The sequence below is a fragment of the Mastacembelus armatus genome, chromosome 17 (genome assembly GCF_900324485.2).
Source record: "Mastacembelus armatus chromosome 17, fMasArm1.2, whole genome shotgun sequence".
NCBI classification, from domain to species: Eukaryota; Metazoa; Chordata; class Actinopteri; order Synbranchiformes; family Mastacembelidae; genus Mastacembelus; species Mastacembelus armatus.
In genome coordinates, this window is record NC_046649.1 from 3,805,399 (window position 1) to 3,825,058 (window position 19,660).

At 39.3% G+C, this 19,660-nt stretch overlaps 1 protein-coding gene across 4 annotated transcripts in view; it reads left to right on the plus strand.

Moving 5' to 3' along the window:
* LOC113134847 (cadherin-18-like) overlaps nucleotides 1-19,660 on the plus strand; it is a 129,578-nt gene that overhangs the window by 33,268 nt on the left and 76,650 nt on the right. The gene's annotated exons all lie outside the window — the stretch shown is intronic.

Below are 19,660 nucleotides of genomic sequence, written 5' to 3' on the forward strand. Positions count from 1 at the left end.
GTGCACCTCATAGTTGCAAAACCTCACATGTAAAGGAATAGTTTTACACAGGACATGCTGATTGCTAACATTAACCTACTTGATGAGGCAGGATTTGCTGAAAATAAAACAATAAAACAATAAAATTTGTCTTAATGTATGTGTGTTGTGAAGGAATGGTGAATACGCCTCCTTACACTAAGTCTAACAGTGTTTCACAATTTTTGCATCAATATACAGTAGTTGCATTGTTCATCTATTAGCTTCTATTATCAGTCCATCATTTCATCCACTGGTTCAATGAGTTATCTTTTTAGTCATTTGTTTAGTTTAATCTTTATTCATTTTAACTCTTCTTACTCCCCTGCTTTCAGTTTCATTGGTTGTATGTGTGTGCATTGCCCTGTGGCAAGCATCATTCTGGGACTTTCCTTGGCCATTAGGCTGTCAAAGAATCAAAAGACCCACATCCAGCACTGAATGCATCACATCTCTCTCCGTCTTTCTTCCTTTCTCTGCAGAACTGTTACTTTATGACTGTCAGTGTGGATTTGATGCCACCCATTTGTTTGTCATTTTTTCACCCATTTTTTCTCCTTTTGGTGTTCTTTGTGAGTCTGTTTTTACCCTGCTGCCTTTGCTGTTAGTGCTTGCATTTGCCTGTGTAGTTGATTGACATTTAGGAATATTTTTGAGAAAAATGTGATTTGACCAATGGTGATGTCCTGGTGGGCTAAAGATGCATGATTCATACTCAAAGCTCTCAGTGCATCTGATGTTAAAAATACAGTTTTTAACATTTAAAAACAAAAAAGACAAATAAAAAAAAACATATTTTGGACAATATACTTGAAATATAGTGATAGGCAAACATGTTGGTGTTTGAGAACAGCAGAGAATATTTCACTTTCAGCTCATGAAACCACTAAATTAGGGTGATTTTCATTTCTCAAAAGGGTAAAGTCCATCAAATCCAATGCGAATGCCAATATTAGGTTCCTAATACATCTAAGCAGTGGATGTAAACTAGGCCATGCCTACAAATAACTGAGATGTGCTCCTTGGTCAAATACAGTAAGTGAAGCATAATTATTTATGATTGAGAGCTGATATTTCAACTGCCTACTTAGCTTTTGTACAGGAAGAAGCCACATAATGATGTCTGTTATCTTCTACCATTACACAAAAACTGGAAAAGAATCACAGAAAATGAGAAACTATCAGCAACTAAATGTAATAAAACTAAAGCTATGAATGCAAATTATTTTGTTATGCACTTCCCCTCTTGTACATGGACATGAGGTGCGCTTTATCGCTTTAAGATCTACTCCTGACAAACATATATAAGTAGAGAGTGATGGTCAGTCATCTCCCTCCAACAGCATCTGGTAAAAACTGCTTTAATGGATGTATAAAAGGCTTTGGATAGGGTAAAGTGGTCATATACTTACCCCAGAACAACCTCTAATTATTGACTGGACAAAAGCACAGCCACATAAACCAAGAGAGGTGTGGTCTGTACCAACATTGTAATTAATATAAATGAATATCTGAACCTTTATACCGAAAGGCTGCCCTCTTTCACATGAATCTGTTGTGCAGGAGCCTTTGGCTTGAGCACTAAGACTTTTTGGGATGAGAACAGCTCATTGTTAATGGTAAATGGTAAGCATCAAGTAAGTGTTTTTAGATTCAATGTAATACAAGGCATGCTGTACAGATTGTAACAGATGGTACTGCAGCATCATTAGATGAACTCAAAAATTGTTTTAAGCTGATTGTCAATTTCCTACAATATGTGCAACTTACATCTATTTTGAAAATATACTGTATGTTGCAGAAGATACATAGGCATAATCTAAAAATGATAATGTACACAACTCAATACACTCTGTCTCTGTCACTTAAAACATGTATAGGCGTGCACCTAAACATGGCTCAATGCTGAGATATTCTGGAAACTACTACAAAGTTTGAGATATTATATATCTGAGAATTCTACATCATTTGAGATAGCTGTATTGGCATGCCCTTAAAGGTTTTGGATTGAATTAAATGATGAATTTCAGTGAATGTTCAAGGGTAAATGTACAGATCTGCTGCATCCAGCAATATGTTCAGGCTACTTTAAAAACAACTTGACCATATGCAACAAACACATCAAACATTGCTCAACATCACACACACAAACACATCAAACACTTCTCTCTCTGATATACTGCCTCAGTATACTGACTTCCAAAAAGTATACTGAACAAAAGTACAGAAGATGAGGTGGCCATAAAGTAAACAATGGTTCCTGAATAAAATAATTATCCTTGATTTCACTCTTTAGTTTAGTTACATCCAAGTAAATGGGTAGAGTAAAAATAAACTATATCTAATAAACTATTAATGTTTATTGTAACCTTACATACAATATTACAATATTATTATCACACTATTATGTCAACATGATCACTGATTATTACAGTTCTATTTTTTAAGCTCTTGTGTTTGTCATGGTGTCATGTAGTCATGTTTTAATGATAGATCTACAGTATGTATGGTATGTATATTGTATGTGTATTTTTGTCTCTATGATTTAAGAGTGTTATTTGTATTGTATACCTATAGTTAACATGTATTCCACCTTACCTTATAGGAGTATTGGGGGATGTATGTATTTAAATGAGAATAACATTTTAGTGAGGAATAATTCAGGAATGAGTGAAATCTGTTTTCTAAAGCCATAGGTAGTGACTTGCACAAACTCTAGATTAACAGACATGCAATTAAAAGCATCACAGCAATACCAACGATAAAGTGACATGCTGTGAACCTCAGCAGTGTACAGTCTTACTGTGACAGTATATGGGATTACTATCTATCTAGTCTGTCTCTATCTAGTGTGTGTACAGAACAACCCTTGTTTGGCTGCTACGTTGACATTAATGGAGGTTTCAGAAGAGTCATTCTGCATTCATTGATTGCCCTTTTCAAAATGCACACAACTACAAACCACAATAGATTTGCACTTTTAAAAGAGAAATTTGACAAAATTTATTTTAATAATTTCTTAGCCAATTTAGACCAATGTGGTTTTTAAACACACACTAAACTAGTAAAATAACTTTATGAGTGAGAAGTAGCAATATGTACTGTAACAGCAGATGGGTTTCAATAATTATTATTTTATTAGCAAATGTTCTTTCCCCATTTTGTTTGCTGATGTCATTGACTGATTTGCTCCATGCAGTGACCTGAGGATAAGGACTATTAGCGTTGGTTGAGATCCGGTGTAGGCCATAAAATGTGATTGAGTTCATTTTCATAATGAGTAGATAGTTTAGGGAGCCTTGCAACCTGCATGGAAGCATCTGTTTTTGTTTGATTCCTACATTAAACAATTCAATTTATTTCCAAACTATCAGGCGCATCCATGTTTAAAGAGAGTGTCCTGCAAAGAATGAATCCATATGTCGCAATTACAGTTACGGAAAAAAGTTATGTTACAGTTTTGCGACCTGTAGTGACTGAAGGAATTATGACACAAGCAAAGGGGGAAATTAGGTGATGTTTGAATATATAGTATTTAAAATGGCCAACTACAGTTTGCAAGACTTGTTTGACTATCAAATAATGAAATATTTGTTGGACATTGTAGGACACTTTGTAAGCTCTCTACTTTCATGTGATGTGATTCTGGCTAGTCATCTCCATCATATTGCAGTCACATCCAAGCACACTGGGATGATGTCACAATGGCTTATTTATGAATGTTTACAGCATTTAGAAAGACTGCAACTTGCTGAAAAGCCAGAATAGGAACAAGCCTCCAACAGAACACATATCAACTTAGTTGTCAGCGGCAGGTGAACATAAAAGGAGACAGATGCAAGTATAACAGACTACATCTGTTGTAGTAATGCATTTTACTTCCAAAGCTACTAGTCTGCATCGTCTGTAAATCCTGAAAAACAATAAACTGGCAGCTGCCACCCCACCCTGTCAAATTGAAACTTCAACACTTAGCTGTTAATCAGCAGAGCATTGATGACAGAACCTAACAAACAGTTGTACTTCTCATTAAAGCAGTCATAAACACAGTATCAGAGTGACATGTCTTACATCCAACCAGGTGTTTAATTTTTCTGTGCAGAAGCATCAACCACACTGTTTAATTGTAGAATTCTGAACAAATCATATCATAAAGTTAAGAAGACAAGTGAGTTCTGACTCATGTCGACTGTCAATTTGACAAACTGCTCGCTGGGATTTGTACTTCATTAGCTTTGTTTTTTTATTTAAACACATCCAGAGACACCTATATGCAGTCAGTCATACAGGAGATAAAAAAAACTAAACATTTTATGATAAAGTACTTTACCTCTGAAGTAAATGAATTACTGTCACAACCACTGCTGCAAGGAATGGTCATCGTCCAGGTAATCTAACCCAAGCTGCTGTGATTGAATGTTGGAAATAGCTTTTAAATGAGTGGAAGGGAGTGAAAGGAAAGATGCTTTGCATGTGTGTGCATGTGAGCATGTGTGCGCGTGTGTGTGCGTGATGTTAGGAGATAGCCAATCAAAGTATCTGTAACATATTGTGTGGGCACACTGGAAAAATACATGTATAGTTGACTGACCCTCAATGTCTGATTCTTGATAAAGTCATTCATCAATGCAACAATGAAACTGAAAAAAAAAACATTCATTATTGCCTCAACTGAAACTTTAGAAGGTGATGTTAATGTTGAAAAGCCACGAATAAATAATGGCTTTTTAATGTTCACTGTGATTGATTAGACAACTCAAATTTCACAAGCTGATAGAATTGAGTGAGAACCAATGGCTGTCTGGAATAAAATATTCAAATTTCCAGTTCACAGCAGTATGTTGTGCTTAAAAGTGTATTCCTGCTCTTGGAAACAGCAATCTACAAAACAGTTCCAACTCTAGCGCCACCTAATTGTTTGATCCAGAGCTTTTAACCATATGATGCAACATAGATGGTAGTAGTGGTGCATGGTATGTCAATAACAGAAAGACCTCACAATATCCTACACTAAAAAAAAGGTACTATACCTCGCTTTATAAATATTGATATTTGAACGACAGTTTGAATAACAGCCATATGTCTTATGTTAGGTTGCTGTATGGCAGCAGGCAGCACTGTGTGTGTCTATGTGTACAGTGCTCTGCTGTAGAGTGGGAGTGTCAACTGCTCTTTTCTCTCATGCTTCTCTCTGTAAACTGCAGCTTTCATGGTTAAAAAAAAGGCATGGCTGCAACCAAAAGTGCTCTTGTAGTTGCAGCTAAACTATCTACGGCTTGTGAACTGTGGTGTTACATCAATGTCAAAACTAGAGGGTACAAAAACAGGTGAAAGGTGAAAAATATAGACCTGTACGTTTTAATAATTTGCATACACAAATATCTCTCTTGCCAGCATAGAAAGAGCTGCACATATGTTTATCACAACATCATGCATCATGTTTTTTCTTTCTCACGTTTTTTTTCTTCTCTGTTTGATAGGTGATCTTACACACCACGTAGATTTCCCTCGGCTGCTTTCTGTGCTCGATTGACACGGGGGGTGGTTTTGACAGTTGGGGAAAGTGGGCTCATGGATGTTTGTGGCATTAAATGCTTTTGGTTTCTTTTGTGATTGACTGTACATTGAGTGATTGACTGAGATTGATTGACCACTTCTGCAGAAGTGATTACACTAGGTTGTAGATTTCTCTCTGATTTATAGTATATATAGTAGCAAGCTATAACATACAGAAGCAGCCATATGCTTGTTCAGCCTCTCATTAAAAGGTAGATTTGGCGTCTGTATCAGAAGCCAGTGGTACCTGACAAAGTTTCACTATTTGATGCCTTTGAAATGAAAATCTCTTGTGTCACTTAATAGCAAGGTCTTTGAAATGTTAAAGCTTTGTGACATCAATACGGTCACCTAGTGAATTAAGAAAAGAATTTAAAAGATTCATAGTACAGCATCTATAAAAAAATCAACATTAGTTGGCATTAAATTCAACTTTATGGACAGTGGTTTGCTGTATGAATGTGTGCGTTTGTATGTGTTGTCATAAGAGCACAATTCTCTGTGAACTATGGTGTTACAGAGAATCACAGCTCCGTTGAGCCCAGTGTTCCCTTAGCTCTCAGCAGTGATGAATTTATGAGTTTCTTTACAAATAAAATCACAACTATTAGAGATAAAATTCAGCAGATGCTTCCTATACCTGCAATAAATGAATCTTTTACTACAGTAGCTCTTGAATCATCTGTAGGACCTCAGTTATGTTTAGACTGCTCCTCTCCCATAGATCTCTCTGAATTTACATCAGTAGTTGCTTCATCGAAATCATCAACGTGTCTCTTAGACCCCATCCCAACTAGACTGCTTAAAGGCACCCTGCCATTAATGAACTCATCTTTATTGGACTTGGTAAATTTATCTCTATTATCAGGCTACGTACCACAGGCCTTTAAGACTGCAGTAATCAAACCCTTACTCAAAAAACCTAGTCTTGATCCAGGAGTCTTGGCTAATTATAGACCAATATCCAACCTGCCATTTATTTCTAAAATCCTAGAAAAAGCTGTTGCTAAGCAGCTATCAGACCACTTACACAAGAATGAACTATTTGAAGATTTTCAATCAGGATTTAGAGCACATCATAGTACAGAAACAGCACTGTTGAAAGTTACCAACGATCTTCTCTTAGCCTCAGATAATGGACTTGTTTCTATACTTGTCCTCCTAGACCTTAGTGCAGCATGCGACACCATTGACCACAACATCTTATTACAGAGACTGGAGCATGTGATTGGTATCAGAGGAACAGCGTTAAAGTGGTTCCAATCCTATTTATCGGACAGATTCCAGTTTGTTCATGTCCATGATGAACCTTCCACACGAACAAAAGTTAGTTATGGAGTTCCACAAGGTTCTGTGCTAGGACCGATTCTGTTCACCCTGTACATGCTTCCTTTAGGATATATCATTAGGAAGCACTCTATTAATTACCACTGCTATGCGGATGACACTCAGTTATATCTATCTATTAAACCTGTTAACACAAACCAGTTAACCAGACTTCAAGCCTGTCTAACTGACATAAAGGCTTGGATGACCAGTAACTTTTTACTTTTAAACTCGGAGAAAACAGAAGTCATTATATTTGGGCCTAAAAATCTCAGAAATAACTTTTCTAAAATTATAGCTACTCTAGATGGCATAGCCCTGGCCTCCAGCACTACTGTAAAAAACCTTGGAGTTATTTTTGACCAGGACATGTCCTTTAACTCACACATAAAACAAATTTCTAGAACTGCATTCTTTCACCTGCGCAACATTTCCAAAATTAGGAACATCCTGTCTCAAAATGATGCAGTTTGTTTCCTCAAGGCTAGATTACTGTAACTCATTACTATCTGGATGTCCTAATATCTTAATAAAAAGCCTCCAATTAATCCAGAATGCCGCAGCCAGAGTCCTGACAGGAACTAGCAAGAGAGATCATATTTCTCCTATATTGGCTTCTCTTCATTGGCTCCCTGTAAAATATAGAATAGAATTTGAAATCCTTCTTCTCACATACAAATCCCTTCATGATCAAGCTCCTTCATACCTTAAAGACCTCATAGTACCATATTATCCCAATAGACCACTTCGCTCTCAGAGTGCAGGCCTACTTGTGGTTCCCAGAGTTCTCAAAAGCAGAATGGGAGGCAGAGCCTTTAGCTATCAAGCTCCTCTCCTGTGGAACCAGCTCTCAGCCTGGGTTCAGGAGGCAGACACTCTCTGTACTTTTAAGGCTAGACTTAAAACCTTCCTCTTTGACAAAGCATATAGTTAGGGCTGGCTTCAGGCAACCCTGAACCATCCCTTAGTTAGTTATGCTGCTATAGGCCTAGACTGCCCGAGGACCATCGGTGCACTGAGCTCCCCTACCCTAACCCCCCCTCCCCCCTCTTCTCTCCCACCTCATGTATATTCCACCATTGAATGTTACTAACCTTGTACTCTCTCTCTCCCCTAGTTTGTGCTCTCTCCCTCCCTCTCTCTCTCTCTCTCTCTCTCTCTGTACCTTCTGCAGGTGTCCCTGGTCCTGGAGCTGTTTATCGCTGATGTGCAGTTACTGGCCCCACCAACTTGCAGTGTCTATTTGTTGTTTATTGTTGCTGTTCTTTTCTCTCTGCTCTATCCACTCACCCCAACCGGTCGAGGCAGATGGCCGCCCAAACTGAGCCCGGTTCTGCTGGAGGTTTTTTTTTCTTCCGTTAAAGGGAGTTTTTTCCTCTCCACTGTCGCCAAGTGCTTGCTCATAAGGGAATTGTTGGGTTTTTAGTTTTAGTTTTTGTAAAGTGCCTTGAGATGATTTGTATTGTGATTTGGCGCTATACAAATAAAAATTGAATTGAATTGAATTACATATGGTTGTGCATTCTACAACTCAAAACAAGAGCAGCAGTCAACATGAGGGCTCTCTCCTGCCCTGTATCCTTCACCCTATTCACATACTTGATGTATGTGTGTAATTCTACCAGTCTGTGTGTGTTGGAGAGATCAGTTCACTAATCGTACCCTGTTCGGGGAATACACTTGCTGCCAAGAATTAAGGAGAGCTACAGCAAGTACGTGTGTGCGCCTGCCTGCCTGGATGTGTGCTTGGTGGCTTGCCAGGCAACTGTGTTTGTGTGTGTGTCCTAAGCCAGGATCCTGTGTGTGCTCATATTTCTTGCTTCGTAACCAAACATGGCATCATCAGTCTGACACTCACTGCTAGTGAAGGCAGATATCTGTTTGATGTATGATTCATTTAGCTCTTCATACCCACAGAAATCCATATTGACATCTGGGACCTCTCTCCCTCTGTCGCTCTCTAACTCTGTCTCAGAAATACAGCAGCAGGAGGCTTCTGATCAGATTTGGAATTTTGTTAAGATGTAGAGACAGGAGCTTCACTCAATGATGAATGCCCATGATAACATTTTTCTGATAGCAAGCTGGTATTTTCACTGGTTTATGTTATGCCTTATCATTGGTGGCATGAACATCAATTTGCAGGTTGTTCAGGGAAGGACGGATTTATGGAGTTTTGCTTTCATTTTCTTTGTATGCTGATAAAAACAGATTTTTACAAATATTTGCAAATGTCATAGGTAGGTCAGTGATGGGGTTACATGGAACCATAGCTCCACCAAGAGTAACAATAGGACTGTTGTAGCCTCACCAACAAATGATCTGCATTTGTCAGACAAAATTCTTACAATCGGGGGTTAACCCTCAGGGGTCGACGAACGCGCGTGTGTGTTTTTTGGCATCTTCTCCTGATAACGCAGAAACAAACTTAAATTACTCCATCAGTTTTGATCGTACACGTAAGAGCAATATATAGGGGTTTGGGAGCATGTTATGTGTTATGTGTTATGTGTTTTGGGGAGATGGATTAGTGGCACTGTAAGTGTGGAGGATTGTTGTGGGAGAGACCTCCCTGATGATGTGTGTCTGTAGGGAGAGGGAGTAGTTAAGCTGAATTGTGCAACTAATAAAAGAGTATACAGGGACGTGCGGTGTATGGGGCACGTACACTCATAAAATACTAAGAAGTAGTGTGTGTCTTTTTAGCTAGCTAGCTGCTGTCCAGTCAGGTAGACCTGTTGGATTACTACAATATGATCAAAATACTACCCATCGTTGCACACCCTTTAATAGTATACCAACTCCTATTCCATAAAAGCACTAAAGTCATATAATAATAGGTAGGGGGCTGCTGGTTAAATGTCTCATAGGCCGGTCTGTCTGGAAAAAAAAAACTCCTATGCCAACTTTTTTTGACAAATACATTACACAGCCACAAAGACCACAGTGCCGTCAACCAATTTGGCAGAAAAACCTATAGGGTGCTAAGAGTTTTATGAGCCAATCAGACAAATATGGTATGAAGATGTATCAGCCTGGCCCAAAAAATACATCGGCTCAGCGGGGAAGTACCCAGTCTGCCAGATGGCCAGTCCAGCCCTGGCTCCAAGAATATAGAAACCTTTTTTACATGCCCCAAACACAACTCAAATGAATTACTTAAACATCAAACTCCGCACAGCAGCACACTACTACAGCACACAATGCCCACCTCAAATGAAAGCTGAGACTGTACAGACTCTGAAGATGTGTGTAAAAACACTGTACAACAAAGCATCAGAGAGATAAAAGCCAAAACAACAATGGCAGAAATCGCTTCTCTAAACAATAGCTGTAAAATTTCTCTTATTTTTGCGGTTTTACTGTGAAAAGTGTATTTTACTGGTAAATTCACACTAAATCCTGTTTGAATTGTCTCATGCAACATTCAAATCATTCTGGGTGTTTCTGAAGGGCTTTTCCAGCAGAGTTCTAAAAAAAGGCACTGGGTTAAGGAAACCCAGTTGACAATATTTCTGCTGATAAAATAAAAGACACTGTGATGGACTGGTGACCTGTCCAGGGTGTACCCCTGCCTTTCACCCAAAAGAGAGCTGGGATAGGCTCCAGCAGATTCCCGTGACCCTGGTTAAGGAATAAGCAGGTATAGAATGAAATGAATGGATGGATGGAAAATGAAAGATAACATATAGTTGTGATGGCAGGTGTGTGATATATCAGGTCTAAACCATGTTTTAGTTCTAGTAAACTGTACATGGTGTTTACTATTTTCATAACTTGTGCTCATTGTCTAATAGATCTAGATACATGAAACCTGGTGTAACATCCATCCATCATCTACAAATAGTAGCCTGGGGGCAGCTGTGGCTCAGGAGGTAGAGCAGGTTGATCATTAACCAGAGGGTTGCTGGATTGACCCTTGGCTTCCCTGGCCCACAGGCCGAAGTGTCCTTGGGCAAGACGCTGAACCCCAAGTTGCCCCCAGTGGCTGTTCCACTGGTGTATGTGAGTGTTTGTGTGAGGGAGTGGATGAATGGACAAATAGTGTAAAAGCTTTGAGTACACTTGAGTGTAGAAAAGCGTTATACAAGTATAGGACCATTTACCATCTATACCCGCTTATTCCTAACCAGGGTCACAGGGATCTGCTGGAGCCTATCCCAGCTCTCTTTGGGTGAAAGGCAGGGGTACGCCCTGGACAGGTCACCAGTCCATCACAGGGCCACATAGAGACAAACAACCTCACACACTCACACTCACTCCTATGGGCAATTTAGAGTCACCAATCAACCTGACATGCATTCATTGATGAAAAACAATTGGAGGGTATTAACATTAAGGAATATGTTGGTTTATAACGTGCATGATAGTTATGTATGTGAGTGTTTATGTTTAGAATTCATTAAATGAATTTAAATATTTTCCATATAGACATGATATAAATTTTTGTGCTGGGGCTACAGTTTTAGTTAGGGCTCTTTTGCCTTTTGCAAATGTGGCATGTGCTGTCAGCAACCTGTGTCTGGGGAATGAGGGGCTGGCTTTGGACATCATCCTGTCCCAGGCATGAGCAAGACACACTTGTGTTTATGAGTAATTTTAGAATTGAATGTATGAATGTAACTGCTTAGATTTAGGGACAATGGAAACATCAATAAAAGGCAGCCCCACACACTCCGGTTATCACACAGACCATTAGTGATGTCACCATGTTTACAGACTCAGCAACTTGCTTAGTAAAGTTACTAAAATTAGGATAATAGTCTGCTGTGCTCCACTCACCTTCAAAACATTCTGTCTGAGAAAGGTCTCATTTTATAGGAGCAGTGTAAAGACAGTTGATAGTGCCAGGCTCAGCCAATGAGAACCAAGCTACTTTAGGATTTAAGTTCTTATACAGGGACAAGTGAAATGTCACCTCACCTTCTCTTGTACACATGTCAGTGCGATAATGTCTACCTAAAATGATGGTCACTTTTGGGGAAAATGTAACATGCTCATAATGGCAATGCTAAAATGCGAATGTTTGATTAACGTATTACCATACTAAATATTGAAGATTTCACCTGGCAAATGGCAAAATGGCAAATGGCATACACTTGCATCTGTATGTTTTCACTGCATCATAGAGTTAAATCTTCTTCTTTTCCTTTCGGCTGCTCCCTTCAGGGGTCGCCACAGCGAATCATCTGCCTCCATTCAACCCTATCCTCTGTATCCTCCTCACCCACACCAACTATCCTCATGTCCTCCTTCACTACATCCAAGAACCTCCTCTTTGGTCTTCCTCTAGGCCTCCTTCCTGGCAGCTCTAACCTCAGCATCTTTTTACCAATATAGCATCATAGAGTTAAATAATCATATAGAATCAGACTCACAATGACAGTTGCCTAAATATTTAAATAGTTCAATTTATTTCAACAACAACAAGACACTGCACCTTAATTTACTGACCTCTCTTTCCATTTTCTACACTGTTCCTTTAAATTTGACCAACCACAACTAATAAGGAGCTGTGTGTAGTCACAAGTCTACTTTCAAGGACTGTCCCTGCTAAGGGCAAAGGCAGGAGAAAAAGCACAGAACCTGAAAATGCCACACAGAAAGGCTTCATTACACTGGTTCATTTATGACAACAGAATAGTGCACTGATCTTGTATAAACTTGATAACTAAGTCAAATCAGAGTGAAATCACCTTATCATGTCTCAGTGTTCTCATGGTTAGTGATGAAGCTTATTGTAACATGCCTTGTAATTCCCAACAGAAGGGAATTAACCTGTTTAAATTAATAACCGTTGCTTCCTGCCGCCCACATGCTTTTTGATTCATATTTCACACCCTCACAAGCCTTTGTTCTTCTTGCTGGAGAGACATGCACAGGGGGAACTACTTTAGCCTCAAAATGTCAGTCGCTACTCCTTCCTCGCCAGCTGCTGCTTAGAAACGCTGTTGTTTCATGCTGCTGTATTTTTATCCTCCTCCCCTCTTGTCTTTCTCTTCTCCTGTCTCCTCTTCTTTGTTTTAAATGTTTTATTTTGTGCCAGGGAGATGGATTTTCTTTGTCTTTACACTGCAGCATTGTTCAAGCTCATACTGGCAGTGTACTCTGTTCTTCCCTTAGTGCAGCTCATCTCACCATGTTGTCTGTTTCTGTTGCATTTATACAGACTGTCAAGATTTCAGTCCTTTGAGTATTTGTTCTTGCAACAAAATTTTGGAAAGCAGAGTGTCAGGAGGAATGTTGTTTGCATATTCACCATTTTCTTGTGGCCTGAATAATATGCTCCACCTTAGAAAAAAAAAAATCTGTGTGTTCTAACAGTGGCGCTTTTCCTCTGCTGTGTGCCTTTGAAGGTCTTTTGATGTGTGAACAGTATTTTTGGGTTGAGCTAGAAGCATGAAGGTTGGAGCAAGGTGTAACTGGCCCGATCAAATCCCCTCAAAAGATCAGAGAGGAAAAGTATATATAAAAAGTTATTTATTATTAATATTTTGGGGTTAAAAATCCTTTAAGCATCTATGGAACATGCATTATTGAGTTGATTTTTATTTTAGGAGCAATTAAACCATTCTTTAATATATAACTTGTCAATGTAACAATGTATCTACTACATTTTTTTATGTTCATGTTTTCTATGTTCTGTTCACAATAGAACATAGAAAACATATCAAACGTTTAAACTGAGAAAATGTATCATTTCAAGAAAAACAAGGTCATTTTGTAATTGACATCTTAGAAAAGCTGGGACAGAGGCAATAAAAGGCTGGAAAAGTAAGTATTTATGTTCTATTGTGAATAAAATATGTGTTTATGAGCTTTGCAAATCATTACATGAAAGAAAGTCAGGTGTTAGACACTTCACTGACAGGTGAAGGTTCAGCAGACAAACAAGATGGCAGAACAAGCTGTTCCGTAGGGGCTAGTGTAGCTCTCTGTGTCGCTTTGGACAAATAGAAAGTGGCTGTATTGATATGGTGCCTCTGACTGTGACACCTATTGCTTCATTATAGTTATAATTGGTGGCTAATAAGGTGCCATCATTATAATAAGAAGTCATTATAAGATAATATGATAGTGACATATTCTTTATCTTAAAGAAAAATGTGATGGTTAGTTAGTTGTGAGATCAGAGTGTGATTGGTGCTGCTCTCCTGGCCATACTGACTTATATCCTGCAGAATATATTATGTTCCTTCTGGTAGCTATTGCAGAGTCACCTAATGAAAATGTGTCAGTAAATGTAATGTTTAAGAACTCATTTGTGGCTGCATCAGTCAGAATTCTTAATTGTTGCAAATGGGAACCAAGTGACATAGCCAGGACATAGGTAACTTCTTTAAAACAGACAAACGGCTTTGGATACGTAAGTTATGTTTGTCCTGTATGTATGTGTTTGTATCGGTTGGCGCTTTCAAATGTGTGCAATGTGGAGCCTACCACAAATTTCCTCAAGGTCAAAAAAATAAATCTTAATTTCTAGTGAGGGTGTTCACAAACACACTGGAATCCTGAAAATCTGTCTTCTGTGTTATCATGCATGTAACAATCGTATTCTGCTTCCAGACACCTGGATAAGCTCAGCAAACACTGTTAATGAATTCATTTCCCATTTCTTACCTTCATTTTAATTAAACCATAATCATAGTGGTGGCGCAGAAAACTCTCATATGTTTTTGAAAGAAATGTGACTGTGATGTTAGTTTGTGATTTTTGGCAACATTGTTCAGCTTAGAAAATGTAATGTTTTTGTACTGCACAGGGATTAGAGGTAGGTTGTGTGAATACTTGGAGTACAAAGTGCAGAACTTTAACATCAGGCTGTGATCAAGTAGACCCCCACGATCAGTCATCATTGTTCCAGTTTGACTTCTGTTCTTGGTCAGTGGTATTTTTGTCACCTGAGTGTATAGGTCTGCATGTCTTGATGATGAAATGTTGGACTGAGGATTAGGTTATGGAAAGTTGTAGGCTACATGAAGCTAGTAACTTCTGAAATCATTTACTGTTGAAGTTGAAGGCGAATGTTATTTATATAGCTCACATTTGTCTCAAGAAACTTTACATTCTGTTCAACTTCAAAAGGTTGACCATTATTAAATTAGATGTAAGCAGGCAAGAGGGGACTGGCATGGGTCAGTGTCTACAGACCAAAAGGTTTCACATTTGAATCTCTAGGCCTTTCTGTGTGGACTTTGCATGTTTTTCCAATGTATGATTTTTCTCCAAGTACTCTGGCATCCTTCTACAGTTCAAACACATGCAGCTTTCCAGAAGGTGTGAATGTGAGTGTTTGACTGACTAGGAATGAATTAATTTAATGAATGAACATAATTTAACTCAGTTGTTATGTATTACCTTTACACTGGTATGCAAAGCTGGGTTGTAATGCTGCAGGTACTACATCAAATTTGATGTATTGGCTCTTTTAGCAGCAACTTTTTTATGGTAAGTGTTGCAAACAGGTGATCCATCATCTTTAATGATGCCCTCATCATTGTTGGTGTACCCAAAATGCTCCAACACTACTGGAAATGAAGCTTCCCTGTTTGGTCCCTCTGCCATAGTTAATCTAGCGTGTGTATGGCAAGCCGATTTAACATTAAATAGATTTCAATTGAATTGTGAATAGTAATATATTAGTTTTGGATATTCAATAAGATATATTTTACATGTGTTAAATTACAGATTTCTTTAATTGGAGTCCATTAAAGAAATCTGTAATTTGACTTCTGACTAATCAAAATGTCAATGCAGATATCTTAAATGACAGTTGACTAGTCATAAATACATTACAGATATCTTAAATGTGAATAGTGTCTGTTGATTAAATGCTAAAACGGCCTGCCATATTTATGTGTAGTAGCCTCAGTGTCTCTGATAAGCATGGCACTTTAAGCTGGTTGCAAGTTGCAACAGAAACACTCAACAATTATTTAACGGTGACGTGTTAAAGTGCGGATAACCTTGAAATTGGTTAATCTCTGCATCCATCCATCTATTATCCACACCCGCTTATTCCTAGCCAGGGTCACAGTGATCTGCTGGAGCCTATCCCAGCTCTCTTTGGGTGAAAGGCAGGGGTACACCCTGGACAGGTCACCAGTCCATCATAGGGCCACATAGAGACAAACAACCTCACACACTCACACTCACTACTATGGACAATTTTAGAGAGGAAACCGAGGTAGCCGGAGTAAACCCACACAAGCATGTGTGCAAGGAGAACATGCATGCTCCACATAGAAATGTCCCTTACGGGACCTTCTTGCTGTGAGTGACCTGGGACCATCTCTGCATCCCTAGTGGGAGATGTTGAGGCCAGTGGGTGAAGTTGAGTGTATGGGTTTGTTATGTTAAGTGACCTCAGTCAATCACCACCTGCTGCTTGAAACAAATTAAACTCTTTCGCATAGTATTGAGTGAGTTCATAACACAATTTGAAGCTGGAATGTTTTGAATTAGACTGTTGACAATTGTAGCAGTAGTAGTAGCAGTAACATGGCTATTTATATGAAAGCCATGTGGGCAGGAGAAGTTGAGAGAGCTATTGTCAGTGTCAGACTGAAGTGTAAGGCTGTAGCTGTTTCCCAAAGAGGTAAGTGCCAATGCAGACCTAACAAACTCCAAACAGAACTGATACAAAAACTTTATTTTATTGACTAGACATAATACCGAAGATAGAGGACAATAATGTATGTTAGGGTGAGCAAGTGTAAGCGTATTGGATAAAACAAATATAAGGACATACAATGTTGACTCCATTCATGACCTGAAAGTTGTTTCATTTTTTTCCTGTCTCTTTTTGTGCCTTTTGATTCTTAAATCAGATGGAGGAAGTGCAGTAGCAAAATATAACCACTGTGCATGACTGAAGAAAAAGTCTGGATTAAAGCATCAAATTAGGACTAGCATATTTGAGCTTCAGGATTTTATTTTTACGACTTTCCAAATCTTTACATAAGAATTCATGATACTAAAGTAGTGTTTCATTTCAAGAAGAAGAGGAGTACTTTATTAATTTTCAAGGGGAAATTCAATTGTTACAGCAGTTATACTAATTTAAAGTTATTAAATTTAATATTATTTAAATTATATTAATGATAGTAATTAAAGTCATTAATTAAGTAATTAACTTGAATGTAGAAAAATAATAAAGTAATTATTTATTTTTGGGGGTTTGTATGTGGTGTGCGTGTGTGTGTGTGTGTGTGTGTGTGTGTGTGTGTGTGTGTGTGTGTGTGTGTGTGTGTGTGTTATTGTTTATATTGTGGAATTATAGAGTCTTATGGCCGTGGACACAAAAGACTTCCAGTATGGAGTGTATTTTGTCCACCATCCTCCTCTCTGCCACAGCCTCCAGACTGTCCAGTTCCAGTCCAACAACAGATTTTGCCTTCCTGATTAACTTATTTAGTCTGTTGGCCTCACCAGCCTTGATGCCACCTCCCCAGCACACAACTGCAAAGAACAGTGCACTTGCTACTACAGACTGATAGAACATCTTCAGTAGCTTGTTGCACACACCAAAGGAACAGAGTCTCCTGAGGAAGAACAGTCTGTTCTGTCCTTTCTTGAAGAGTGCATCTGTATTGTTTGACCAGTCCAGTTTGTTGTTAATGTGGACTCAAAGGTATTTGTAGGAGTCCACAATCTCTACTTCATCTCCAAGGATGGAGACAGGGACTGGGATCTTCCTGCTCCTCCTAAAGTCCACCACCAGTTCTCTTGATATTGAGCTTTAGACAGTTGTTGTTACACCAATCAACAAAGCTTTTTATCAAGTTTCTGTACTCTTCATTGTTATCATTATTAATGCATCCAATGATGAGGTGACAGGTTCCTGAGTTGTAGTGGAAGTCTGAGGTGTAGAGTGTAAACAGGAATGGTGCCAGTAGAGTTCCTTGGGGTGCACCAGTGCTGCTCATCACCACATCAGATATGCAGCCATCTAAGTGAACAAACTGTGGCCGCCCAGTGAGGTAGTCTTTGCACTTAGCGGTTGGGCTGAATAGTATTGAAAGCACTTGAAAAGTCAAAGAACATGACTCTCACAGTGTTGCCCTGCCTCTCCAGATGGAAGTATGCTCTGTGCATCTTCCACTCTGATGTGTTCCTGATATGCAAACTGCACGGGGTCCAGAAATGACACTTGAGACCTCAGGTGTTGCAGGACCAGTCTCTCAAACATTTTCATGACGTGATGTTAGCGCTACTGGTCTGAAGTCAGTAAGGGAAATGAGACGGTCTCTTTTTGGTAATGGGACAATACAGGAAGTTTTCCATAACTTAGGCACCTTTTTGGGCCTCAGAGAGAGGTTGAAGAGTTGCTGAAAAACCTCTCCAAGCTGTCTAGCACACATCTTAAGTACTCTGGAACTGATCTCATCTGGTCCTTTTGCTTTGTTGGTCTTTAGTTTAGCTAGTTCCTTCTTCACCTGCTCTGTGGCAAAGACTGGGCCTGTGTATTGTGTTGATGAGTAGTCAGATGGTGAGGGCAGGGGAGGAGGTATTGGGGGTGAGGTATACTTCAATGTTGTATGGCTGCTGATCGAGGAGATGGCATCAGTGGGCAATGGGGAGGCAGCATTGGCAGAGATGTTGGGTGGAGGGATGTGAAGAGACCCCAAGGAATCAGCTAAGGTGGTGGAGGGAGGAGAGATGGTGTGTGAGGACACTGGGTCAGAGTAAGAAGCAGAGGTGGTGTCAAATCTATTGAAGAACAGGGTAAGTTCATTAGCAAACTTTGAGTCTCCTTCCACAGCAGTGTGTGACTTCTTATAACCAGTCATTATTTTCATCCCATTCCACACCTCTTTGATATTGTTCTGTCTCAACTTGTGCTCTACTCTGTCTCTATAGAGCTGCTTTGCCTCCCTCAGCTTCCTCTTGAGTTCTTTCTGCACCACCCGGAGTTCCTCCTTGTGTCTTGCCATGAACGCCTTCTTATTCTTGTTGAGGAGTCCTTTAATGTCCTTGTTTATCCATGGCTTATTATTGGGGAAACAACAAACTTTTTTGGCCTCACAGAAGCGGATGTAATCTGTGATGCAGTGAGAGATGCCTTTGATGTCCTCACCATGAGCATCCATGAAAAGGTCCCAGTTTGTAACCCTGAAGCACTCCTGCAGGGCCTCCTCAGCATCCTTTGACCAAACTTTCACATACCTCTTGGTAGCCGACTGCTGTCTTACTACAGGCTTGTATGTTGGTACTAAATATATTAAGTTGTGGTCTGATCCACCAAGTGGGGGTAGGGCTGAAAAGCTGTATGCCTCCTTCACATTGGCATAAAGGAGATCAAGAATCTTATTTTCTCGTGTCGCACAGTCCACATACTGTTTGAGGTTGGTCAGAGTTCCCGAAATACTGACATGGTTAAAATCCCCATTAAATAGTATAAGGGCACTGGGGTGTTTTGTCTGGAGACCAGCGACAACTGTGTGGATGATGTCACATGCACTCTGTGCTGCAGCTGATGGAGGAATGTAAACAGTCACAACAAAAACGAACACAATCTGCTGAACATGTGTTGGAAATGTCTGTCGCTGGCTGGACTGTACTGTATTTGTGTTTTGTTTGTCTTCATCATTTGTCAGGTCCTGGACCCTGAGCATTGCCTTCACTATCCAGCAGCAGCTCTGAGCCTGTATTTAATTATGGCTCAGGTCTTATATTAATAGATCGAGTTGGGTCCAGAATTGATTTAAAGATAATTGCAGGTAACAGATTGGTTCATGTTCATATTGCCTGCCTGGGC